A 26,660-nucleotide genomic window follows, 5' to 3' on the forward strand; every position below is an offset into this window, starting at 1 on the left:
ACGTGGCCCCTCCGCCTCCAACGGCGGCCATGGATGGGATCGAGTCTGGCTCTCAGAGGCCTCCAGAACACCAGCAGACTCTGTACTAAACACCCAAAGGGCAACACCTGCCAGTCACCATGCTCCACCTGTGGACCCAAAGCACCATCCCACCTCCCCTGCCTCATTTCTAAATGCGTGTGAAAACCCAAGGGCGACCTGCAATTAAAGGAACGAAACATAAAAACAACACCCAGAAGAAAAGACTCCAGGCAACCAGAGGAGCCAGGGAGGCATAAAGAATGCAGCTAATTACATCCCCAGAGGGACCGGGCCACACTCTGCTTCCCGCCCAACCATTCACTGAGGGGCTCTGGTAAATCCTAGAGGAGGAGCCATTGGTGGGGAGCTGGCTCCTCCGGGTCACTGTGGAAGGACCTGAGGCTAGACCGAAGAGCTAGGGGACATGAAAGTCAGCCACCTTCCGCAGGCAGGCAGGCAGGCAGGCAGGACGGCTTTGAGGTGTTCTATGATGCCATGCCCCACAGCCTCGATTCTGCTACAATACTTGCTTTGAAGTGCAAATTTGTACCAACAAATTGATTTATGACTGAACAAAATGAACACCTCATAAGTTTCCGGGGTGTTCAGGAGTGAGATCCTCTGCAACATGCACCAAGGCAGACGCAGCAGAAGGGGCCCCAGGGAGCGGAGCAACCCAGGAACACGCCCAGCCACCTAGAACACCACCGCTGCCCCCAGCCACCGGGGCCTTGTGTGGATTCATGCCCGTCTTAACCGTCTTCACGTGAGCAAAACCGTGCTGCCCTTTCCATGAGGATCTCGTCTCATTTTAAAATGTGTCGCCAGGGAAGTTTCCGAGTGCCCCTCGCTCCCCATGAGCTGCGGCACAGTGATCGCTGGGAGCCGGACTCGGGGAGCGACAGAACTGGCCACATTTCTGCAAAAAATCTAAAAACACCCAGGAGCTCTCTGGTACCTGGGAGGAAACCAAACGCACAGCAACGGCTCTCGTTCGCAAAGACGCCCCGGCTCTGCACTGCACCCCCGGCCCTCCTGATGGTGTTTCTGGGCGACCCTAAGCTTCCACCTCCTACTTGACTCCCTCCCTGCACTGGCCCAGCTGGACGCCTCTGGGGAGGGGCCAGTTGTTGGGTTTTGTTGCCACAGAAGAATTCTGCATGTCACTCGGAGTTTTTTTTCTGGTCAAAAACGAAATAAAATTCAAGCATAAATAATGAAAGTCATTCCTGGTTGTTGTTAATGGAAAAAACAGCAAAGTCTGGGGGAGGCTGCGGAGCTGGCCGTGCCTGGGTTCTGACCACTGTTCACTCTGACCCTGGGCAGCCCCGATCCTGAGTTCCAGCTTCCTCAGGCGTAAGTGGAGCGATAACTCCAACTTCAGAGGGGCTGTGTGGGGATTAAATAAGATAACACAGTATTTAGAGGTGACTGGCACTTAAGAAGTGCTTTCCCCCGTTCATCACGTCTGTTTTTGAGGACTAGTGCTCTCTTAGTGTCACAGACATATTCCCTCATCTGTCTCATTTGCCAGCATTGAAATATCCTCCCCTCCCCATCTCTCGAATTCATAGTTTAAACATTGAAAGAAAAAAAAAATTATTAGAAAGCCCAAACTTCTCAGTTTTTAGGACCAACTCTTTGGCTCATATTGGCTAGTCTCTTCCTTGGTCTTTCTCTTCTATTAACTTGGAGTTGTCACTCATTCCTTCCTTCAGTCAGTCATTCAACAAACATTTGTGGGTGCCTCGTATACAGTGGGGATATAAGTGACTTAACTTCCCAGAGCCTTGGTTTTTCTCAGCAAAAGGAGGATTAAAATACCTTTGTCACAGGTTGTTGAAAGACTTTAAATGACAACAGGATCATAAAGAACCTTTCACAATGCCTGGCACGTAGTAGGTGTTCAACAAAGAACAGCTCAGACGGGAATCTTCCAGAATGAAAGCAAGAAGCTGTGTCCTGCCACAGTGGGACCGAAACCTGTTACACAGGATTCCCGTCCGCCCCCTAGTGCAGAAGAGCACGTACGTCTACATCCTTGGAGGCGTCAAGACCTCTCGTCCCACAGACCCAAACACGCCTGAGCCACAGCCCCGCGGCTGCTGCAGAGCAATGAGCCTGATCATGAGCGCACAGGGGAAGCCGCCAGCTCGCCAGGTGACTCACCGCGTCAGCTGCAGTAATCAGAACTGTGGTTGGTTCTGGGTCAAAGTGACCCAGTTACAGCACTTTGTTTCACTTCTGTAGTTCATGCTGAATTTAAAACAAAAACCAAAGGCTTAGGAAAAGATTACCACTTGATAGCTTTGGCTCACCGTCAGGACGCTACGAACTCTGCCCTTCAGAAGCCCCTGCTCTCCCACTTCACTGGACACGGCTGAACACGGTGTAGCTTCCTGACCTTCAACCCTGGTCTAAGGACCACGGCCGCTGCAGGTAACCAGCACCCAGCACCCAGCACCCAGCATGGGTAAGTGCCCTAGAGAGTTTACTGATTAAGTGCTCCCAATGGCAGGTTAACTTTCAAGCAGTGATAAAAAAGAGAATTAATGACCCCAAACATCTGATGAGACACACATAATACGAAAACCAGAGAAACCTATCACTCACATCCTTAGCACCTAATCTAATTATGATTTTTTTTATAAATGCATAGAAACGGATTGGAAGGAAACACATTAAAAAGTTAACGATGGGTGTTTCTATAAACGGAACTGTGGAGATTTTTTTTTCTTCCTAAACTTCTGTATTTTCTATTTTTTTTCTCTTAACCAAAGGATCACATGCCATTTTCATAAACAACTTTGGGGAAAATCATAACCATGACCCTCTATCAGTCTTGAGTCCGCTTCTCGGCAGATCCACAGGAAAGACGGGGAAGGACTCACGCTGGGGTGGCTCCCACAGACACCTCTGCTGCTCTCCAGCGAGCAGGGCCTCACCTGCAGAGCTGGTGTGCAGCCGAATGGGCTCCTCAGCAGCCAGCAGGGCCAGCTCAGACTCACCCGGACTCTTCAGGTGGCAGCACCCCAGGGAGACTGGAACCCTACTGGGCCTCAAGTGTTCCCAGGGCTGAACCGCGCTGCGTGAGCTCTCCTCCAGGTCGGGGCCTGGGGCCTGCCTGGCTGCAGGGGTGTGCGAGGCAGCCAGCACACCTGCCCACCTGGGTGACCTGCATAGGGCTCCTGACAGGGCTAGGGTCTGCTCCCTCCAGGCACTTCCCCAGGCTGATCCCTCCTCAATGTAACCCTCCTAAAACACTGGTGTATTATCATGGGCGACCACAGGCTGGACCCTAATTAGAATAAAATGTACTCCCCGTTTGTATGGATATATGTCCAAGTATGCCCGACTGTCATGGGTAACTAAAAAGAACAAACAAACAAACATATAAATAAATGAAGAGCCGGTGTATCAAATCGAAGCAGATTCAAAGGAATATTGGTAAATTAGTTGTGTCACAAAGACTCAGGTCCCCACCGGCAGCTTAGGACAATCTCATCCTGGTGGTCTCCGAACACCCTTCTACACCCCCATCCCCCAGGAGAAGGTATCTTTAGTTCCATGAGTTCACTTGCTTTCCTCATAGTTTTAACATTTTCAATGTAAATGTTACTTTTTTTTTTTAGTCGTAGATGGACACAATACCTTTATTTCATTTATTTATAGTTACGTGGTGCCAAGGATCAAACCCAGTGCCTCACACGTGCGAGGCAAGCGCTCCACCACTGAGCCACACCCCCAGCCCCATGTTACTTCATTTTAACCTAAAGTTTAACATTGATTGAACTAAATTCTGTTTCCTATCTGGTGAAGATCAACCGAAACATGCACAGGAGTCCCCTGGGAGTCTTGTTAAAGTGCAGATTCTGGTCCAGTAGATCTGGGCTGAGCTGGAAATCAAGCATTTCTAACAAGCTAGTTTTACCAAATTCTCGTTTAAGCTTTAACCTAAGCAGCACATTGTTGAGTCCCCCACTACTCAGTCGTGCGTGCGTGGACCCAGGGGGGGAATATTTTACTTCTGCCTTATCTGCTCAGCACGAGCTCCTGAGGCTCATCCCAGATGTCCCCTCTATCTGGGTACCACTGGCTTCCCCTGCTGGGGACATGGCATGGTGTAAACAGACTGCACCCCGAGTTATTTTTCCAGCACATAGCTGAGGGCCAGTTGAGCTTTTTCCCGTGTCTGTGAGTTATTGCAAAGAACACTCATGTGAACATATCGTAGGACTCCTGTTTCAAACATAGGCCACAAAGCTGCCACCCAGCTCCGGGTGCCATGCACTTAGGTTACATAAATGGCATCTGCAGGAGCCAAGGGCTAGACCAACTTACGCTCCCAGCATCCGTCAGGCGAGTGGTGTGGCGGTTCCACATCCTCACGGCAGGCCGCGGCCAAACGTCCTCACTTTTGCATCTGGTGGCGTGAAATGGGATCTCGCTGTGGTTTTGAGTGGCTCTCAAGTTGAGCCTCTTTCCAGGCTTATTACCTGTTTCCCTCATGTCCCTGTTCAGATTTCTGAACCAGACCTTTGGTTCATCTTACCAAATCAAAAGGGAACATTTAATCCAAGCAAATAAGTCTGCTGCTTTGTGCTGGCATAGTGGACTTCGCGAATCCTCGCCTCCCATGGCAGACTCGAAGGGATATCTTCAGCTTCCCCGTACGTGGGTCTGGAGTGGACGTTCTCCCCAAGCACAGGTCTTAGTTGACAGAATTTGATTTCATGACCTGAGAAAGACTGATTCTGAGATTTTGTGTGTTTACCCCACAGTTTTCTGACTGTCAGTCAAAGAGAAGATAAGCCTCGACACAAGTCAGAGGGAAGGGAATTATGGGATGGAGGGGTATTGGAAGGCCCTGAAGCAGCTTGGGACTCTATCAGCAGAAACAGTAGAGGTGGCAGACCTCAGTGTTGGGGGCTGGGCCATGTTGGCGGCGCCGGGATGGCGCCTGATCACATCGGCAGCGAGGAGGCTAATTGACATAAGCACACTCAGGTGACTTTCTCATCCACACACACAATGTATGCGCATGTGTTCTTGAGCACTAATTGCCTGCTCGGAGCTTCTCGCCTAATCTTTGCGTAAGAGGCGTGGCCCTGCTCTCCGCCTCCTGGAGGTGATATAAGCGTAGGCCGAGCGAGACAGACACAGCAGCCATTAGCAGAAAAGCAGGAGAAGAAAGACACACCCAGCAGCAGCGAGTAGGGGCAGCGGCGGAAGGCAGATCGCGGAACGGAGAACTGAGACGCATCACTCGGGCACAGGGTGGACGTACCCTTAGTTCACAGGATGCAGGACTTTAAGGTGTAGCAAGTCTCTTCCTCTAAGCTCTAAGCAAAGCCTGTCCTTTCAAAATCTCTCTTAAGCAAAGTCTCTTTCTCTCTGATAAGCAAAGTCTCTCTCTCTCTCCTCTCAAAGCAAGTAAACCTCATTTCCTCTATCCTCTATAAACAAGCAAGAAAGCAGCGCACTAAAGAGAAAGATAGAAGTGCCTCAGTTTCCACTCCACCACCCATAAGACCCGTGCAAGTTGTTGCTGCAGGCGGTGACAAATATCCACGGATTTTGGAACCGCAAAGAGCCAGCGACACCTCAGGTTAGGAGGCGGCCTGCTCGCTTCCTTCAGAGCACCCATCATGCCCACCATTGCGCTCAGGGTCTCTCTTCCTACAAAGACCACAGGACCTCAGGAACCTGGCCAGGCGGCTGCTCCAGTGAGTACTTCCCAAGCGAGTAAATGCGCACAGTCCTGCCATTCAGAGAGGCGGCCATCAGAAAAGGGGGCCCAGGAGGCAGGCCATCTATCCAGTCCACCAGGTGCTCACGTGCTACTCCGGCACCAGGTTTCACCACAAGACACTTCCAACCCCATTAGCTCAGTCCCCCACAGAGCCATCCTCCCAGAGTTACACTGTAAGGTTACAACCTTGGCTCCTTCCCAAAACCACTATGAAAAACAGCCATACAGAATGAACGGGTTTTGGCATTTGCTGACAATTTAAGTCCTCCATGTCATTTATATGAGGTTACACAGTAGAAATTATTTGGAGATTTTCATGCCAGGGAAGAAAGTCCTTTTCCCTGAAGAACTGGTATGCCTCTTCCTTCCTGATAATAGGACAATTAGTTCTTAAAAACACTTCCTCCATTTGTTTTTGAACACCAGATTGTGATAAATGCATTTAAAAAAAAAAAAAAAAAAAAAAAGCAACTACTAATTTCACAAGAAAAAAAAAAAGAAAAAACCTCAGGAGAAAGGAAAACCGGTGTAGTCCATTCACTGCATGGCCCAGTTGTTAAAGTGTTCACAAGGCCATAATGATGTAAGCATTGAATTGAGCTCTCAAAACCATAAATAGCTATAGCATCTGTGGATGGAAGGAAGATAGAGGGGCAGGTGTGAAAGCGTAAAATCCTCACCTTCCATATTAAGAAGTTAACATATATTACGTAAAATTCAAAAATCAAGAAACAGAACATGTTATTTAAGAAATATCAAGATAACTACCAAATGAATCAATTCAGAAGACTGAACGTCATTGCCTCTGGAGAACAGCAAAGGAGGAAGCAGCAAGTGGACGACAAAGTGCCTGACATGCAACGTCCTATTGACTCTTCTCCAAAAACTGTGCTTTACTTTTGACAAAACTGAGGCTCAAGGGTCTTCAGAGAGCAAGATCTTGTGGCTGGTCAGCAGCTAAACTGGGACACTGAGTCAGGTCCCTCAGTTCAGAGCCGCTGGCCCGTCCCTCTGTCCTCCCACATCAAGGGAACCAGTGAGATGAAGAAGGGGCTCGGCCCCCAGGAGGTGCCAAACGATGTGAGGACAGACAGACTGTGGCAGAGCGGAACCAACAGGAGGGCAGGGCCACGCGCAGGACCGCTCCCAAAGCCAGCGTGACGTGGCAATTGGTGCACAAGAACTCGGGCCCTCAGAGCATCTGTTCCACTAGAACAAACTACAGCGGCATGATAACAGGAGAGCTTCTGTAAGACCTGGCTGAAGGTCTCCATCTTCTAAAGCCTTCAGAAGTGCCACCAGAGGATCAGGATCACCGTTCACGGGGCAAAGCTGCACTCAGAAGGGCCTGTAACGCCATGTTTTATAACCAAGGGTCCGTCAGGGACCTCAGAGCATCTGAAAGAAACCATGCCAATGGACATCAAGTCCAGATGGAAGGGAAATGAGCAGAAAGACCGAGTTGGGGTGAAGAAAATCCTGATGAGATGCTGGAGCCCCATCTCATGCCACATCCCACAGGCTAGACTGTCCCTGGGTGGGCAGCCCTGTCCTAGAGAGCAATGGCTGCTCCTCATCTGAAGAGGCAGAGTCTCTGTACCAGTGCAGCCTCCTGCGTATGGCCAAATGAGGCCCAAGGAAACCCACACCAGAGGCCAGTCCACAGGGGGGCCGCCACAGCATGGGACGAACCTTCAGAGCAGGTCACTCCACAGGGGAACCCGCAGAGGATGTAACTCACTCCACAGGAGACCCTCAGAGCAGGTCACTCCACAGGGGAACCCACAGAGCAGGTCACTCCACAGGGGAACCCTCAGAGCAGGTCACTCCACAGGGGAACCCTCAGAGCAGGTCACTCCACAGGGGAACCCTCAGAGCAGGTCACTCCACAGGGGAACCCACAGAGCAGGTCACTCCACAGGGGAGCCTCAGAGCAGGTCACTCCACAGGGGAACCCACAGAGCAGGTCACTCCACAGGGGAACCCACAGAGCAGGTCACTCCACAGGGGAACCCACAGAGCAGGTCACTCCACAGGAGACCCACAGAGCAGGTCACTCCACAGGGGAACCCACAGAGCAGGTCACTCCACAGGGGAACCCACAGAGCAGGTCACTCCACAGGGGAACCCACAGAGCAGGTCACTCCACAGGAGACCCACAGAGCAGGTCACACCACAGGAGACCCACAGAGCAGGTCACTCCACAGGGGAACCCACAGAGCAGGTCACTCCACAGGGGAACCTCATAGCAGGTCACTCCACAGGGGAACCCACAGAGCAGGTCACTCCACAGGGGAGCCTCAGAGCAGGTCACTCCACAGGGGAACCTCAGAGTATGTCACTCCACAGGGGAACCCACAGAGCAGGTCACTCCACAGGAGACCCTCAAAGTAGGTCACTCCACAGGGGAACCCACAGAGCAGGTCACTCCACAGGGGAACCTCAGAGCAGGTCAGTCCACAGGAGGCCCACAGAGTATGTCACTCCACAGGGGAACCTCAGAGCAGGTGACTCCATAAAGAAGCATGCACCAGGCCAAGGCTGTGCCCTAGAACCTGACATGGAAACACACACAGTAAACCAGTTTAAATTTACAGAACAGGGTTGTGGTAAGTCAGAAAGCACCCACGTATCAACAGTCATGTTTGCGGCACATACAGAACCGCAACCCAGGGGCATGACCCTGTTCTTCTGTGTACCAAGAAATCCACAGTGACTTCCAAGACCATGGCTCCTTCTGCTGTTTTGAAATCACAGACTGCAGCCTGCATTCCAGACCAGAAGGGAGAAAGGCAAAGGGTAAAAAGAACAGGGCCTCTTTCCCCAGAAGTCCTGCATAGGCTTCTGTTGACAACACACTGGCCAGAACTTAGCCTTTTGGTCCCCCCAGCTCCAAAGGACCTGGGAAGCCAAGGCAGTTTGCCATCCTAACACAATCAGGGTTCTGTCCAGAAGATGGAGGGGTGGACAGAGCCGTCTCCACAGGCAGCTGACCAGCATCTGTTCAGCCAGTGACGAGGAGACTTTGGAAAGCACAGCATGGAGAGCAAAGATAAGACCCAAACAGACCAAGGCCAAATCTGTCCCAGATGAGGGGGTCACGCTGACCTGGGGAGGAGAGGACGCTCAGCAGGACCTAGCACTGCGAGGCCATCAAAGTGCGTCTGACCAGCCTGCAGAGGTGACTTTTTCACCCAGGAAGGACGGCACACAGAAGGTCCTTAGGGGACACCCCTGCCACAATTCCACACATCACCTCACCTTATCTCATGGAGTCTAGGAGACAAAGAGGAAGGAAGTGTGAGAGCCAGGGAGCCTGGTAACGCCAAGGCCACCCTAGTAGGAGGCAGAGTTCTTGGCTCAGCCTGTCTGAGCACCAAGAATAGCTTCCCCTTGGTATGTAGGCAAGGAGCTCATCTGCTCCCAGCAGACGCCATTCTGTACTGGGCACTTGGAACTAATGTAGGTGAACCGGACAGTGGTAAGTGCCAGAGACAACCCCCCCCCCCCCCCCCCGCCGCAACCATGAGCTACACAAGCTGCTGAGCAGAGGCAACAGGGGACAGAGAAATGACAAAGGCTGTGCCAGGCTGAGGGGCAGTGCTTCCTGTGGGTCTGGAGTGGCAATGTTCTGAAGCAGGAAGGGAGAGTCACCAGAGACTCAGGCAGCACCAGGGCTGTTTGCAGGGCCTCCATCCTTCTGGTTTCAGTTTGAATCACAACATCAGGACTTCTGCTTGAGACACCAGACATCTACCCAAAATGTACCTTGGAGCCCCAGGTAAGAGCTGTGCGAATCTGAATCAGCTCGGGATGCTCATTTACTGTGTCTGAGGAAAGACACACAGTACCAAAGCCCACATTTCCTATCATCCTGAGACTAATAGCAATTAGTTTCCAAAATAAAAGTGGCATTAAAACCAAAAATGCCCAGAATGAGACTTTTTTTTTTTTTTTTTTTTTTTCTGTTTGGAAGATGTCAGACAAGGTGTACGGGCGTTCAGTGAATCCAGGCAAGATGTGCTGAAGACAAAAAAACTTTGCTTCATGAATACGGAGGAAAGGAAAAGGAAGCGAAGGTGAAGGATCTTCCTATTAAAAACACACCCTCTATACTCAACAGCCCTGTCAACTGATCACAATGCACAAAGGTATCACCCAACTCCACACAGCTGCTAAGCTCCCCAGAATAAGGGCCCCAGCACAGCCCGCACGCGTCTGTGACCATCCGGAGTGCTGTATCATCAGGCCCAGAGATGTGTTCACCGACCTGAGCGTGCTCCAGCAGGAGCTGGGCCACAGCTGGCAAAAGTGTGAGAACCACATGTTCAACGACTGTCCCTTCAAGGCCAAAGGCTCCAAGCGGGCAGAGACCGTGTACGCTGGGCTCTTGCTGTGAGTCCAGGGCAGTCACCCTCTGCCCACAGACTCTACATTCATGGATTCAACAACCTGAATAATATAGCACAACAACTATTTACATTGTACCAGGTCTTTTAAGTAATCTAGAGATGATTGATTTGAAGTGTCCAAGAGATGCACACAGGTTATATACAAACATGGTGCCATTTTCTGTAAGGGACTTGAGCTTCCACAGATTTGAGCATCGTTGGGGGTCCTGGAACCAATCCCCCTAGACACTGAGGGACAACCATATTAGTCAATAGTTGTGAGGGACTCAGCAGAGTTGGATTTCATGAGCTTCTTCCAAATATGGAGGCTTAAAAACACCCCCATTGTAGGAAGGAACTCAATTTAGAATTAACACTAACATATAAAATTCTAATTAAAAGTCTAATCATACGGGCCACAAATTCCACCACACTATTGGTGGTTCTCACCGTGCAGCTTGGAGAAGGCACAATACTCTCCAGCTACACGGTTACCGCTATATAAGTATGATGTTTGTAAAATTCATACCTAATAAACAATTTAGGACAGTCAAAAAAAAAAAGTCTAATCATACAAATACCATGTACAAAGGGACTGACTCTTCCGACTTAGAAGCTGACAAAGCTTTGTGGGCCTCCCTGTGAGCGATCACTCCTGCTTCCCCTCCCAGGCACAAATCAGACTTACTGCATACAACTCCAAGAGGGCCAAGATTAATGATAACTGGAAAGGGAAAACCGGAGATTCAAACAGATTACGTCAGGTCACCTCGGAGCAGCTGAGGGAAAGATGCCTGAGACAGTGAAGCGTCTGTACCAAGAGGACCAGCATCAGCACCACACACGAACCTGCGGCCACAGCATGGTGACAACCAGCGTGGACCATGGCACACAGGAGCCAACAGGAAATGGTACGTGTGGTTCAGCTTTTATAAGATTTTCAAGCAAAAAGCCAAGCATTTATTTATGTGTCACCATGAACTGTGAACACGAATGAGTCCCTTCACGACAAAGTGGAGGCTTTTGTCGCTGATTCTTTAGCCTCAGTATTTGAAAGAGGAACCACTGTACCTAAGGGACAAGAGATGAATACAAGTGAAAAGCAACTGTAGGGACTTACATACATTCTGATTTTTTTCCCTTGAATATTGATCAGTTCTGTCATAAAAACAGAGACCAGCATAAATTCATCCATTCCTGGGTAAGTGTTGTCTCCACTCTGTGCCCAGCACTCAGCTCAGCCTCTGAGTGGACAGTGGAGAGGACAGGGGTGCATGCTGCAGAATGCTACACTAAAGTCACACTGCTGGCACCTGTCACCAGATGTGCCACCGGCAAACGGTGTGACTTTGAAAAGCGCACTTAATCTCTCTGCACCTCAGTTTCCTCCCCTGTGAAGATCAGAGTACCTTCCTATGGCAAGTTGGATAATGGCCCCCAAAGATGACCACAGCCTGATCCCTGGAATCTCAACGTGGGAAATGGCAATTCCATGCTGCAGCTACGTTAAGGTTGCAGACGTTGCAACTGAGAGGTGATCCTGGTACTGGCAGTCCAACCTGATCATGTGAGTCCTTAAAAGGGGGACCTTTCCCAGCCATAGTCAGAGAAGAAGGAAGAAGGAGAACAGGAGGAAGGGAGGCTTGAAGCATGAGAAGAACTTGATCCACCATGTTGGCCTTGAAGATGGAGGAAGGGGAGCAGAGGCCAAGAACACGGGCAGCGTGGAGAAGCTGGCGGTGGCTCTCAGCAGACAGCACAAGGGAACCGCACTGCACACACCCCGGCCTCTAACCGCTTCCAGCCCGGACTTAGACAAATCACGTCCTGTCGCAACACCCTGACCCAGGCTTCTGGAACTCACGTGTCTCCAGGGAGAAGCCTCGGAGAGAAAGCAGAGACTTCCCCCCAGAAAGAAAGGGAAACACAGTCACATCATGGAGCCAGCCCCAATTCACCTTGAAATGAGCATAACTATGTCCTCCTACACTACAATTTTTTTTATGTGTTTAGTTTCAGTGTTCAATGATTGGAAGCCATAAACTCCCAGCAGGTCAGATCTCCACGCTCCCCCTGATCGCGGCTCCAGACACCTGCCTGGAAGAGGCCCCTCTTCTCAGCAGGTTGTCTACTGATGAAAGACAGCAATTGCCTGTAATTAAATACACAGGTGCCCATTTGTCAGGGTGGCTCCTTTCCTCCTTTGCTCTTGAAGAAGCACTAAATCCCCTCACTAGTTAAAAAAAAAAAAAAAAAAAAAACTTCCTTGGAAAACTCTGTCTTGTGAAAAGATGAGCACCTTTTAATTACTCCTTTGTTTCACCACTCACTGTTCAATGTAACAAAAAGAATTACATTCCCACATCTAAAACAAGGAGATCTTGAGTCCAGGCTGGAGTTGGACTAAAACAAAACAAGATGAGCTCCTGGCCAAGGCTGAGCCAGGGCCACAGCCGCAGGAAGCAACCTTGTTCCGGGCACCTACAAAATCTTGACTGCAGTCTTCAATAACTGAAGGGGTTAGGTCACACTTTTTTTTACAGAGAAAGACATTGAGGCCGCTCACACAGGCAAGAAATGATAGTAGACTCAAAAGCTGATTGATGGCAGACTTAAGCGTCCCTGCTCTGCTGTCATACACAGAAACAACCCACAAATGGAAACATCAAGGAACATTTGTTTGAAATAGCAGATTTTCCAAATGCCGGAAAGGTCCTAATAAAATGTTATGACGGATATTTTAAAAGAGTCTGCAGGGAGCCATGACCTTTTAGGGATTTTCAAAACAAGAAGCAAGTAGAAAAGTATTTACAAATATGATAAATAAGTTTTGGAAAATGTTACTCACCCCCTGAGCACAGTTAGTCAGAACTTATGCCAGACAAAAATTGCTAATGCACAGATTTTTGTTAATGGGAAAATTTCTTGGGGCAAAGAGCAGACGGGCTTTCTAGTGAACTAGCAATGGTGAGCTAGGAGGTCAGAGCGGGGACTTCCTTGCTATTCCACCAGCACACAGAGCCTGACAAGGGATTCGTGCGACAGTAACCATGGGGTCAGCAGCAGGGCAAAGGGACCCCTGACAGGAGTGGCAGAGAGCTCAAGAGCCACCAAGCATGGTCTCTGGTCATTTGCAGGACTCTGACCAGTTATGCAGCTCATTTCCTCTCTCTCTCACTGAGAGCAGCTGTGCCAGGGAATGTTCTAGATGTGCCACCCATGTGGTAGATGAATGTTGGAACCAGGGAGCCCCCACCCAAGCCCAGCACAGAGGGAAAGTGTCAAGAGCATGCAGCAAGCGAGTAGTTCCGAAAGTGAGGTGTCAGGGCAAAGTGACTGCGGGCAAGAGACCAGGGTGCCTGGAGCAGACAGGGGACAGGAGGTGGAAAAGGAGCCACACGCCATACACTCTGAGGGTGCAGGGTGGAGGGAGACCCCACGTCTGTCCCATGTACTATACATCTGTAAGACAGCCCGTGTGAGTGGCACCCAAGCCCCTGGTGAGGGGCACCAACTCCCAACAGTGCCACTTTCCTCCTCGAACATCTGCTCCCAGGAAAGGGAGCACTGGATGGGTTTGATCTATGGAGAAGGTCAGCTCGGAATCCAAGCTGAATGTCTGCTGCCCCTGTAACCCAGTACATAATGCAGTCACCACGTTCCCAACCCCCTTGGACCCAGGCTGCTAAATGCCAAGGAAGGCATTTGGAAAGGCCTCCAGCCAGCAGGGCTGAGGCCTCAGACCTGAACTCACGTACGTCACAAGGTGCCCGTGGTGTACACGCTTCTGGTCATGCAGTGATCAGAACACAGGGCACATGGTGACCGCCTGGGGGAAGACAGAGCCACCCGCCTCTCTGCTTTGTCACGAGCTCGGCCCTACCCCATCGTCTGTCCCTCACACCTTCAAGTCAGAAGGCCACTCGATGGGTTCGCCTGTGCTCCCCCAAGTCCCAACCCGCAGGACCTCAGGATGCAACCTTACCTGGCAGCAGGGTCACTGCAAGTAATTAGCTAAATGAGGCCACAGTGGAGTGGTGAGCCCCTCATCCAGTGACCACTGTCCTTACAGAGAGGGGGAAATTAGACAGACACTCAGGGAGGACACCATGAAAAGCAGAGCGTGGTGCTGTCAGGAGCTCGGAGCACATCCTTCCCAGAGCCTGCAGATACCTGGACCTTGGCACCTCGGGCCTCCGACTGAGAGGACACGTGTCTGTTGCTGAAGCTGCCCAGCCGGGGCAGCCCCAGCACACGGGTACATTGACGGAACCCCCATGGTCACCAGGAGGACGGTCCAGAGTCTACCAACATGGGACTTCCCTGCCCCTGAGCCCTTTCAGAACAGAACATCCGAATTCTGCAGAGGAGGCAGGAGGAACTCGGTGGAAGGAATCCAAGGCAGTCCCCGGCAAACCCCTCTGTTGCCAGTTTGAAACCTGGGGATGCAGCTCAGACAGGAGCAGACACAGTTTGCTGCCAGCTGATTGGCACAGGACCAAGTGTTATGAACCCAGGGCAGCCTTCCCGTCAGGCAAGGTCACCTCAGCCCCCTGCTGCCAGCTCCACCAGCAGCAGCTCTGAGTAGCAGGAAAGTGATGCGGAATGAACAGGCCCCTGGGTAGCTCTCAGACCTCTCCCCCGCCAGCCCCACCTCAGAGAACACAGCGGGGTCTCAGGTGTCGGTACACTTCCACGGTGCTTGACAAAGAGCCTGGCAGCCAACGACACCCAGCCAACACCGTCCTCAGACAGCATGGCCACAGACCTGCAGCGGGCCCCCACCCAGTCGCCGTCTGAGGGTCTTCGTAAAGGCTTCAGGGGTGGGAAAGCCACAAACACCTGTCAGGAGACTGTGGGCCACACTCTGCCATCTGGGAAAGAGAGCTAGACGTGGCACTTGAAGTAGTAACTGTATTCTTACTGCATTTCAAGGAGGCAAGATCATTGGGGGACAAGACCAGACAGGAAACAGGAGAACGCTAGATGAGAGGAATGGACAAGGTACCAGTGAACTGATGGAAAAGGACAGCAACAAGAGTCAGGGGGCTGAGTCCAGTGGGGTGACGTCCCCTCGCAGGGCCCCTCGCCAGTATGCCCCACACTGTTGCGGCTCACACGCCTCCTGCCTAAGAATTCACCTGGAGGGCTTGTTCAACCACCTTCACCTCAGCTCCTTTCTCTTTAAGAAAAAGCCCCTGAGCCAGCAGTGAGGAGGTGGTCACAAAGGACAGCCTGAACAGCAGGTGCCTAGGGCCGGGCACAGGGGACCAGAGAGCACCTGGCAGGAGCAGTAAGCAGGTCCTGGAAAGAGGGTCACAGACTGGTGCTGGAAGGCCAAGGACAGGCTGAGCCAGCGGGGCGAGGAAGAAGCGCAAGCCAGGCATTGGAGGGGGCACCACCAGGACATGAGCCCGCCCTCACCCACAGCTGGCACATCCAGGTAGCCCTGGGCACTGCTGCACCTTCACGACATACCCACAGGGAAAGATGCTGGAAACAAGCAGATCCTAAGGGCTGCGCGTTAAGGAGCGTGGACAGATCCAACAGGCTCCATCCTGTTGTTTCTGGGAGGACAGGCTCCCCAGAGCAGCGCCCCCAGACTCCCGGCCTCACTGCACCCCTGCCCGGGAGAAGGAGAGATCTGTCTCATCAGGGAGGGCAGCCCTGCCTCTCCTCCCACAGGTGGGGCCACTCCAGTCAAGCCTGTTAGCCTGGGGACTTTGCCCGTGTTAGCCCCTAGTGTGAGGCAGCTTCCCAGGGACTTCCCTTAGAGCGCCCCTCCTGGGGGCAGGGAGCACTAGAAGGCCATTTGGGGCTCACACCTTAGCTGCACAGGCCCACAGCAGTGACAAAGGTGAGGCTCTGGTCTCCACCCTCCTGACCCTACAGCTGTGCGGCTGAACTTGGGGAGGGGAAGGAGAGTGCCTTATTAGTTCCCGAGGCCTCACAGGAAACCAAAGCAGGGCTTGAGGGCCCTGAGTCACATGGCCAGACTCATGCTCTGGAAAGCCCAGGAGGCTGCGTGGAGGGAATGTGGCCCGCGGGGAGCCCTGGAAGGGAGCCCGTTCAACAGCCCAGCGGAGGACCCACACCACAGCGGTCACGAGGAGAAATGGGAGAGAAGAAACTGCCCCCACCGCAGAACCACGTGCACACTAAGGTTGAGGCGGGAGATCTACAGCACTTGGCCATCAGCTGGTTGCAGAGGCAAGGATGGAGCCCCAAGCTTCAGTGTCTGCTGGCAGACACCCAGCCAACGGGCACATCCAACTCGGGAGACAGGGTGCCAGACACAGGTGGTGCTTGTCCGGCCATCCGCCTGCTCCCACAGTGTCCTGCAACACAGGTCGTCCTCACATTTCTCTGAAAACGAGGCACTGAGCTCTTAAGAGGTTTTCTGCAGCTGTGTTTCAAAGCGTGCCCGATGCACTGCCTTACGTGACTACATGTGATGACCTACATCTGTACCCACACGGGCCTCTCGAGCACAAAGCCCGGAGAAGGTGAAAGAACATACTCTACCCCGCCCCAGGAGTCTGAGTGCTTCACCAACACTAGCAGGCTGGATCAGGAACAACGTCAGAGGACTTAGCCTTTGCTCTCAGAGAAATGTGCTGTCACCTCCTGTCCCCAGAGGAGGGGCTGATGAGTGATCACTGGCCCCAGAACATCTGCTCAGTCCTTTTAGGCTGCATTTCTCCTGGGACACTCAGGAGGGGATGGAGATGTGGCCACCTGGAAGCCGGCAGGTCAGCGCCCCCTGCCCTCCGCTGCACACTCAGGCCACCAGGAGAGCCTCACATCTCACAGGGCTTCCAGCAGAGGAAGGGGCCAGATGGTGCTGGGACAGCTGAGGCAAGAGACTGCCTCCTTCACATCTCAGTCGTTTAAGATTTAAATTTTTTTTTCTTTTTCTTGGAGTCCTGGGCTGGGACTTTCTATATTATTTTCTTCTGATTATGCGAAGACTGAGAATATGGTCTGTATTGGATTCAGTCACTGTTACCTCAGCACTGGTCATAATTCCTGGCACACTGTTCTGTTCAGAGAACACCTAGTGAAGGACTGAATTAGTGAGCCCATGCAGGGATGGCTAAATGACAGATGGTAGGTGGTACATGAGTGGTGGATGGATGGATGGATGGATGGATGGATGGATGGATGGATGGATGGATGGATGGATGGATGGATGGATAGGTGGGTAGATGGATAGGTGAATGGATAGATGGATAGGTGGGTGGGTGGATGGATGGATGGATGGATGGATGGATGGATGAGTGGATAGATAGGTAGGTGGATGGATGGATGGATGGATGGATGGATGGATGGATGGATGGATGGATGGATGAGTGGATAGACAGGTGGATGGATGGATGGATGGATGGATAGGTGGGTGGATGGATGAATGGATAGTTAGGTGGGTAGATGGATAGGTGGGTGGATAGATGGCTAGATGGATAGGTGGGTAGATGGATGGATAGATGGATAGGTGGGTAGATAGATGGGTAGATGGATAGGTGGGTGGGTGGATGGGTGGATGGATGGATGGATGGATGGATGGATGGATGGATGGATGGATAGGTGGGTGGATGGATGAATGGATGGACAGGTGGGTAGATGGATAGGTGGATAGATAGATGGGTAGATGGATAGGTGGGTAGATGGGTGGATAGATGGATAGGTGAGTGGATGGATGGATGGATGGATGGATGGATGGATGGATGGATGGATGGATGGATGGAAAGATGGATAGGTGGATGGATGGATGGATGCATAGGTGGATGGATGGATGGATGGATGGATGGATGGATGGATGGATGGATGGATGGATGGATGGATAGGTGGGTGGATGGATGGATGGATGGATGGATGGATGGATGGATGGATGGATGGAAAGATGGATAGGTGGATGGATGGATGGATGCATAGGTGGATGGATGGATGGATGGATGGATGGATGGATGGATGGATGGATGGATGGATAGGTGGGTGGATGGATGGATGGATGGATGGATGGATGGATGAGTAGATTGGTGGGTGGATGGATAGGTGGGTAGATGGATGGATAGGTGGGTACATAGGTGGGTGTATGGATAGGTGGGTATATGGATAGGTGGGTGGATGGATAGGTGGAGGGATAGATTCAACAGATGGCTCTTAAGTGTCTGATGTGTGCCAAGCACAGTGCCAGCCACTAAGGATAGAAGGCTCAACTTAGAGGCACTCACAACCCAGTGGTGAAAAATGCCATTATTAAATCAATGCAAGATAAGTGGTATGAAGCAGAGGAGGGAGCAAAGGACTCAGCACAGAGAGGTTGTGTAAGTGTCTCTTGGTCACCAGAGTCAGCATGTGCCTTCCCCATCCCCAGTGGCATTCTTTGGCCTTGTTCAAAATCTCCAGAGTTCATTCCAGTTCTTTTCCTTATCTAACAAGCCCTCTGCAGTATCCCTCCTCTTTTTCTTAACAAACATTGCTCTGGGTCACTGTCTCCCAAAGAAAGCAGGTAAATAGCAAAACCTCTGAGGACCCCACACACTGACATGTGACAACAGAAATATGACGTGGCACGACGATGGTGTTAGCAAAGCAGGTTACTTAGTGGGAAGGGTGTAGACTCTGGAGTCACAGTCTCCCAACTGGCGAATTCCAAGTTCAGCAGTTCAGCAACGTGATCACTAACTTGGAAAAACAATTTACTTTCTCTGACCCTCAGTGTTCCCATGTGCCAAATGGGTACCATAGCAATACTGATTCAAGGGCATTGTTCAAAGGATTCAATGAGAACTGTACGTGAGTACACAAACCCGCACGGTTCTGGCACACACAGGTGGCCCTCACTGTGTCCCTGGGACTTGACCTGCCATTCATTCCCCCTTGCCTTTTGCTGGCAAAGCCAACTCTGTTCCACCTGATCCCGTCGCCTAGTCAAAACTCCTCAGTCCTCCACCCATTCCCACTGCCCACGCCAGTCTAGCTCCTGTTCTGTCAGAGCAGGAGACCCACCGCCCCCTGTCCTGGCTGTAAGCTCCCCAGGGCAGGGCCAGGCGCTCAGCTCTGCTGCCCCTAAGCCACAGAACATCACTAGGAAGTTGTGGGCCCAAGGAACCACAGAATGTGCTGATGCCATCAGTGCTACTGTAGCCCTGGAGGTCAGCTGGGATCACCAGCCAGGAAGCCCCGTCAATATGTCCACCTCAGGACCCAGGCAGAGCAGGGTAAGCCCTGCATAAACACTGGGGACTAAATAAGTGTAAATTATTGCAAGGAGGCCACTGTTGTTTCATTTGTTTGAAAACTATCAATGACCTAGAATGACCAGGAGATAGTGTGTTCCTATTAATTTAAATTCCTAGGAACCCAGAATGAACCTCCAACTCAGGGTTTCAGAAGTTCAGAAAAAAAGGAGAAAACTCTGTCAGTCAGGGATATCAGGAAAGGCTTCCTGAAGATAATGGCTATGAAGGATGATGAAGAAGGTCCCCATGGCCCTGGTTCTGTGCTGCCAACTAAGCATCATATGCGTGGCAAAGATCTTGAATGCTGATCCAGGACAAATTAACTGCAGAGACCTGACCTGAGAACTTCTTTCCTGAGATCCTGTCCTCCGGTTCAGTTCCTGGATGACAGAGGCTCTTGCTCTTCCTGTCCCAGGACCAGGTGACAGATGCCACCCACTCCTTTAGGAAGATGAGCTGTGGGTCCTAATGGCCCCCCAGGACCACTGAAAAGAGATGAAATCTATGGGGCTATCTGAACCACACCCTGCCTGCTTACACGGTCCTGTTTATGAACACAAGCAGGAAAACAGTCAGACCCGATGAAACCTACTGTCTCCAACCTTTCCGTTGCAGCTTATGAAGAGAGAGGCTCCACCTTCACCGAGTTCTCTGGGGACAGCAACGGGCTGCAGGAAGCTTGGCTCCCCGCATCACAGCCGTGGGTGCCTTCAGCAGCTGCCGGACTGGAGGTCATTTTGACCTGATTGTTTTTGTCTGTAAAGCTTAAATAGTAATTGCTTAAGTAAAACATAAAATTTGTTGAGCTGCATAAAATGTCTCCTGAGGCTCATTCTTTTCCTGAGAGGGCTCTGCAGACCCCCCAGAAAGTCACTGAGCACCTACCATGTGCCAGGCAAAAGCTCGATTTTGCAGGAGCTTCCCACTGCCTACAACAGCTGATGGGCAGACGTCCCAGCCCAGGACACATGCTCCAATAGACTGTACCTTCCGCCCAAGCAGGGCGATCCTCAACAATCCTCCACCCTAAATGTCCAAATTCGTTTTTTTCCAAAGTTTTAGAAATATGCAAGTCTCCCCTAGCCCTAGCGTTGCTAAGAAAATCTTGGCAGAAATTGCACCGGTATAATCAGGGCACTCTCCACACAGAGTAGACACTAAATATATATATTTGTTGCATAAATTAATTTTTATTTATGGAGAGAGTCCATATTTTTAATTTGCTATTTCAGCCCCATAAGAATTATCATTTCTTCCTTTGAGTTTTATTAAAGTAACTGATGTTCTCAAGAAACAAACCCATCAGTCCCCACACATACACACACATCCCCAGGGGCCAGTAGTAGATTGAACACGGAGGGGGCAGGGAGATGGCCTTTACTGTGGCTGGACTGTTGTCCCTTGTCATCATGGTTGAAAAGCAGGGTGTGGTCAGCCACCTTTGGCAGAAAAGAAAGGGGGGAGAACAAATATAAAACAGTGCTACTTTCTCACTCTGATGATTCATAGAAATTTAGCACTTCTGTCTCTTTTTAAAACTTTTTCAATAAAAATAAAAGAATTTGAAGACAGCTTTGCTAGAGGTGGTTACACTAAACCCACTACTACTAAATCATGCCTTTAAGATGGCTGACTTTACGATGTGTAAATGTCACCTCAACTTGAGGAAGAGAGTGCCTTTCTCACGTTGTTTCCAAAGGGAACTCCGCTGCTTCGTGTAAGGGAATCCCACAGGCTGCAGGCTAGAAGTCACCTGGTGACAGAGAGCAAGTGAGACTGGGCCATGACTTTTTTAAGAACACAAATGGCAAAGTCACAGGCAGGGAGAAGGGGGGCCCCCCATCGTGACAACAGCCATATCTGAGGAGGTCCCGACGGGGGGCAGGGGTTGGGCCACGCCCCTGAGGTGTATCTTCTCAATCCCCACACGACCCTGCCAGGCACAACTGCTGTTGCCTGGTCTCCAACCAGAATGGGTGTCTCCAAAACTCAGTCACAGATCTGGGTGTCTGCTTCCGGCCAGATGTGGGTCCATGGGCAATGAGGAAGGGTCCCATTCTCAAGGTACTTGGGTCTCAAGGCGGAAGGGGCTGCAGGCCCCTGGTGAGGAGCACAGAGAACTGGGAGCTGCTCACACGGGCAGACCCCTCACTGCTCCTCCCGCCGCGGGTCACCTTCATATTTCGCTTCTATTTTGTGGTGGAGGTGGTCAGCATCTCCAAGATGGAGTTCCTGTTGCCTTCTCCACTCCACATGCGGTGTGCTTGGATCCAGCCAGACTCACCCAAATCCACACTCCTACCTGATCTCCACGACGTCACCAAGGCTTCCTCCCACATCTGGAATGCCATCCCCTGCCCTGTCCCTCTTCCCTCATTGACTCTCAGGGACACACAGTCCAAGTGCTGGTCTATTGTCCCAGTTCCACCTTTCTGATACATAGTTTGGGGGAAATTTAACTTTTCTGCTTCTTTGCTCTAAGCTCTAAAATGGGGATGACTAAGTGACATCAAAAACACTATGACCGGCTCACTGTCAGGCGTCTATCATCCGCCATTTGCCTGCCTCTCGCCTGTCCATCGCCTGCCTTACACCTATCCATCACCCAACGCTCGAGGTTCACCTCCCGATCGTCCGACAACAGTCAGCAAACTGATCGCCAACCAGCTGCCTGCTGCTGCCTGGAAGTTCACTGTTACAGTACCTGCAGGTTTGATTACACATGGCTGCCACCATTTTGAGACAACAGCCAGGCCCCGAAGTACCCCTGGCCGGACTGACTGAGCCCCGTCTCCAGGATCCCTCAGCTCAACCGATCACTCCCTGCCTCTGGGGCCCTCACATCGACTGACTGCTCCCTGCCGCCAGGACCCCCAGACCAACTGACTGTGCCCTATCACCGGGACCCCAGACCGACTGATTGCACCCAGCCTCCAGGATCCCACAACCACACCAAACACACCCAACCTCCAGGACCCCTGCCAGACCAACTGCATCCCGTCTCCAGGACCTCCAGCTGACCACGTCCACCCCTGAGCTGCAGCTCCCCATTTGCCAACACATTTCGAAGCCAGAGCGGCCATCTTGGATAATCCTGGAAGCCGTAGCTCCGATCTTCGGGTGGGGCAAAACCCATCCCCAGACGCCTGCTGGAGGCTTGAAGCTCATTGTCAGGTACCTCTCATGCATCAGGCTACTGAAGACTGGGAGGTTTCATTACTATATGACTGTTACACAGTAGATTTTCTTTTTTCTCCTTTTTAAAAAATTTAAGTTTTTATTTCTTTACTTTTCTTGCTCTCTTTTCCTTTTGTTTACCTGTTCCCTCAGAGTCTCTTTCTCCCTTTTTTGCATGCTAACGTCAGATTTCTTTTGATTACACTCTCACCCTTTCTATTTTCTAGAACTTCTGTATATTCTTTTCTTATCCCATTAACAGCCCCATTCTACATCCCTCTACATCCTCTTTGTCCTCCATTAGAAACTGCAGACCTTATTGCAAACCTGTTTGTTTTACTGAAGATAATATTTGAACTCATTTTGTTTATTATGACAATTTTGTTATTGTCCCCATAGGGGCTATTTGGTCTAGGATTGCATAGTGTCTGATTTGGGCACTGCTAGTATTGATCTCCCCTTAAAGAAAGGGTTTTGGAAACCTATAGGGCCACTATAAGCCTATAGGGGGAAATCTGCAATATCCCCGATCTGCACTGCTAGAGGGGAAGATACATGAACAACATGAAAAACAAGGGAAGAAAATGATCCAAACAAATCTAGATTATATAGTAATAGAATCCAATGACAGTATGTTAGAAGAAATGTCAGAAAAGGACCTCAGATTATACATGATTAAGATGATTCGCGAAGCAAAGGATGAGATAAGAGAGCAAATGCAGGCAATGAATGATAATACCAATTGGCTGAAAGAGCACCTGCAGGAAGCAAAAGATCATTTCAACAAAGAGATAGAGAGTCTCAAAAAAAAACCAAACGGAAAAACACTATGACCCCTAGAAAAACACGTTCTGGAAAATAGATAGAGTGACCTTCTGACACTACTTCATCAATGCCTGGCTCCCCGTGGTCATTCCCCAGGGAGAAGCTTTGCCCCCAAATGGACTGTTGGACAAAGGTGAGCCCTACACCCCAAGTCTGAGCTCTAAAAAGAATAATTTGATTGAGCACACTGAATGCTAAAAGTCCACACATTCATAATCATATTTAAAAATTTTAAAGCAGAAATTAACGCTCATTAATTAGCTTCGGAAGATGCTACAGAACCAATTCATTATTCTGGTGGATAGAGGAGAAGACCCAAGCACTACTTCTGCTTTTCTGTATTTTAGGATAACCAAATAGTTGATGATGCAAAGTCCCTTATAAAAGAATTCCAGCACTAAATGAAGAAGGAATCACAAACTAGGTATCATCAATTTATAATCCTAATGAAATCAGGGACCGTGGCAATGTTCATTAATTGCAGCTCAATCCAATGGTTAAAGATTGATGGAGAAATTTTTAAATGGATAGGCTGACGATACCTGAACCCACTGGCCAATCCCAGCATCTCACAGGGAGACAGCAGACATGACGATCCTGCCGTGATGCCACATTAAGGCACAAGGACCATCACTCCCACATCCTCTGGCCAAACAGCGAAACTGAATCTGATCAGATATTCAACGACACAGGAACAAAGGTACATAATAAACAATAACCCAGTGACAGAACCAGCAAAATCCAGAAAGTGGGGAATTCCAAGAGAACAACAGCCTGGTGTTTCCAACAAACAGATAACAAGGAAAACCAGGTACAGATCAAAAGAGGCTTAAGAGACGTCTCAGCAAAATGCAGTGCTTTGATGAATCCTGACTCCGAGAAACCAAGTGCAAAAGCACAATAATGAAACTTCAGGGAAACTGCACACTGTCCTAGTCCACTGGGGCTAAGGACTTAGACTAGGCAATTTTAAAACAGCAGAAACTTACTGCTTACATTCTGGAGGCTGGCAAGGCTAAGATCACGGCACCAGCAGATTCAGGGTCTGATGAGGGCTCAGTCTCAGTTTAAAGATGGTGCCTTCTTGCTGTGTCCTCATGGCAGAAAGGACCAGGAAACTCCCTTAGGCCTCGTTTATAAGGGCCTAAGATCCCATTCGTGACCCAATCGGTTCCTGAGGCCCCACCTATTAATGCTATCACAGTGGGTATTACATTCCAACATGAGTTTGGAAGGACACCAACTTTCAGGCTAGGGCAAACTCTAACTGGACATTTGGGATAGAAAGGAATTACTAGGGCTGGGGCTGAAGCTCAGCGGTATAGTGCTTGCCCAGCATGCACAAGGCCCTGGGCTCTATCCCCAGCATGACAAGTAACTAATAAACAAATAACTAAAAGGAATTACCATTGCTTTTTTATTTAAGATGAGACAATGGCATTATGGTGATTTTTAAGAATAGAATACTTTTAGAGATACATACAAAAGTATTTTGGGATGAACACAATACACCTGGGGTTTGCTTTAAAATAATCCAGCAGAGAAAAGAAAAATGGAGTGTACAGACAAAACAGAATTGTTCATATGGGGCTAATTTTTTAACCTGAGAAATCCATATGAGTGTTTATTAAAATATTGTTTTCCTTTGCATACATTTAATTTTTTTCCATAATAAAAGGTTAAAATGAGAAAAAAATGTGGATTTTGTCCTGGAACTTTTGGATATAGGGGAAATGGCAATTTCTGGCAAATAATGGTAAACAGTCTGGATTTGCCTGTAGGGCAGATTCCTCTGCTTTTGGAGGACACCTCAGGGGACAAGTCGGGCAGCCAAGGGTAACAGCGGAGATCCTGTCCTGATAAGTAATGATTGGAAATGGTGAATCTGGACTAAAAAATCATCTCCAACATGGCCAGAGCCACATCTCTATAGTTTATATTGACTTTAAAAAATGTTTTCTTTTATTCTAAATTTGGGTTTAGAGTACAGTGTCCTGGAAAATGACTGCTGTCCTCGGGAGGACAGCATGTGTTCTTATTCAAGTCACCGCACAGAGAAGGGAGTGGCAACCCCACGCAAGGAAGGCTGGGACAACCAGCCTGGGCCCAGCTGGTGAGGACCAGCAGGGGACAGGGCAGGCGGCCACGCCCGTCTGCCCAGAGCCCAGTGGTGCTGCTGTCCTCTGCTAAAACCAAGCCTGGGAACCAGCAGGGCCAGACTCCTGTGTCCCAGATACACAGATGGGGAGGAATGGCTGAAGGGGAAGGCCAACCCCTAGTCTCAGGGGATGGGTTTAGGGGTGGGGGTCATGAAGAAAATCCAAATTTCAGCTGCCAAGACCCTTGGAGAGGAGAATCCAGGGCTGCAGCGAGACTAGGAGAGTCGGCCCGGGTCAGCGGGTGGCAGCCTCAGTGGGGAAGGCCGGGGAGAGGCTGCGGTCTACCCTCCACCACCTCAGCAGACAGCAGAGTTCTGCTATGGGGATGGCTGGACTCTCTCTAGGGGCCTCCGAAAACAATCCTTCTCATACATGGTTTTATGTGTTCTGGGCTATAATTCTCTCCTGAGATAATTTCTTTAATACATTTTTGTAAAGCAACTTAGCACAGGTCTAGGTGAGCTCATGGAAAGATTAAAGGGAAGGCCCAGAATCCTCAGTTCAGAAAAAAAGAAAATGGTCTTTCCCCACCCACTCCCAGGCCAGTGTGGCAACATAGCAAGAGCTAGATCAAAGTCCATGGTCTCAGGATCCAGCACCGTGGGGGCCACAGCTGGTCCAGGGCATTCACATCTCCACAGGAAGAAGTGCTGAGAAGTGGAGGCCACCTGGAGAGGGGACCTTGCGCCCAGAGAGCCCAGGATTCATTAGGATAGTGCCCACTCCACAGAACTGCACGTACTGGGGCAGGTCTCTAGGCTGGCGAGGCATGGTACGCATGCTCTCTGCTGGTTGCTGGTACCAGACACAAGGCAGCGGATCCAGCGCCTAGACCAGAGCAGGGTCGCTTCTGTTCCTACTATTGTCATTGTCACCGTGACTCGTCGTGAGGAAATGCCAATGCTTATTGTAATACCCACTCGGCAAAACTGGCATACAGGGAAGGACTACCTCCTCTGCAAATTTCTTGGTTAATAAGTTCTTAATTTTTATGTACTTCTGTGTCAAAATCAGCATATTCCTTCATTGATTCATATAAAACATGAAAAGGAACATAAATTCTTTGTATTTAAAATGACGGCGTCGGTGGGTA

At 50.2% G+C, this 26,660-nt stretch overlaps 1 protein-coding gene across 13 annotated transcripts in view; it reads right to left on the reverse strand.

Moving 5' to 3' along the window:
• The window catches only part of GREB1 (growth regulating estrogen receptor binding 1), a 129,646-nt gene that overhangs the window by 80,110 nt on the left and 22,876 nt on the right, over window positions 1-26,660 (reverse strand). The window contains exon 1 of one of the 13 annotated variants that reach the window (XM_079109660.1): window positions 24,405-25,925. The exons of 10 other annotated variants lie outside the window; for them this stretch is intronic. The gene's annotated coding sequence lies outside the window, so the exon portion shown is untranslated. Of the gene's footprint in view, window positions 1-14,818; window positions 17,063-24,397; window positions 25,926-26,660 lie in introns of those variants that run through there. 2 more of the 13 variants (XM_079109657.1, XM_079109661.1) reach the window with 2 other exon arrangements.

Source organism: Sciurus vulgaris (assembly GCF_902686455.1).
Source record: "Sciurus vulgaris genome assembly, chromosome: 14".
Lineage (NCBI taxonomy): Eukaryota > Metazoa > Chordata > Mammalia > Rodentia > Sciuridae > Sciurus > Sciurus vulgaris.